We start from the raw sequence: 1,176 nt of genomic DNA, 5'->3' as shown, positions 1-1,176 counted from the left end.
TTCCACTGTAACCATGCCTTGAATTTAAACGATTATAGAGAATTTTGCATAAATTGCAGTTCATCTCCTTCTAGAGAATCAGAAAGATGCCTTTGCAAAGTCTTTCTTGGGGGGTCACTCTCAGCATGTGGCTTAGCTCATTAGTTTTTCAATTGATTCATATTAGCTTTCTTTGGACTTTCCCCTCAAATTTGGGGGTGCTGCTTTATTTTTTTGAATAGTAAATATTTTATTGGTAAGTGTATGGTTTCGGTGGCAATAATAAATTCACTTGAACAGGAGACAATAATCAAGTGAAAAGAATAAATGCTCGCTAATCATCAGAAAATCTGTGGCCATTAGGGCTGTCATGTAGAAATCCAATATGACTCAGAAGCTGAATCTTAAAGAAGATGCCGCCTCTTATTAGTCCGTATACGTCCATAGCACCTGGAATCTGTAGAAATCTGTAGATTACCACCTTCTAACCAAACATGATACCTTAGCTTTTAAAGAAATCTGGTGGACAATTGGTGAGGATTTTTGTCTCCATATAAACTACTCATTTACAAATATTTGATTCTGGATCACTTGGGCTTTTTGTTATCACAGTGTCACCTCTTTGGATACCATAAAAATGTTGAGTAAGATTTTCTGCAAAGATAATATCTGAATTTTGAATTGCAAAGCCCATTGAATGTCCAGAATACACGACAATACCACGAACATATTCAAAAGCACAAGGAGCTATACAGCAATACTGAACAGGACAGCCAAGAAGGTGAAAGGTTTTTCCCAGACACCATGAGGCAGAGTTGTATGTGGACTCTGCCACCATTGGCGGAAGGTCTGTTCTACAATACATTCAACTTTTAGGGTAGCTGAAGGGCTTCCGTAAAAAACAAGCAAATATCTAAATCATGTCTCAAGGCATATATGGATGATCCATAGTTTCAGGATTCTCCTGGCCCCAAAGAAGCCCAGGACACTCTCACCCAGGACTCAGGTGGGCCTTTCTCACCTTCGCCTGGCAGAAGGGGTGCTCCTTTTTTTGAGGCCTGTTATCTGCAGTGCTCCAAGCACAACAGCTCTGGAGAGTGGGGTGTGTGCCTGAGGTAAGGAGAGCGATTGCAGTAAGTAGGTGTGCTCACAGCTGTCCTTCTCCTGGGCTCCCTGTAGGGTGGCTGAGGGCCTGCA

General features: G+C 41.6%; 1 pseudogene; it reads right to left on the bottom strand.

The window, feature by feature from the left end:
• Positions 1 to 313: 313 nt before the first annotated feature.
• LOC124225574 (mitochondrial inner membrane protease subunit 1-like) lies at positions 314 to 817 on the bottom strand (annotated as a pseudogene).
• Positions 818 to 1,176: the final 359 nt, after the last annotated feature.

This window comes from Equus quagga, chromosome 14 (assembly GCF_021613505.1).
Source record: "Equus quagga isolate Etosha38 chromosome 14, UCLA_HA_Equagga_1.0, whole genome shotgun sequence".
Lineage (NCBI taxonomy): Eukaryota > Metazoa > Chordata > Mammalia > Perissodactyla > Equidae > Equus > Equus quagga.
This window is presented reverse-complemented; position numbering and strand designations above follow the sequence as displayed.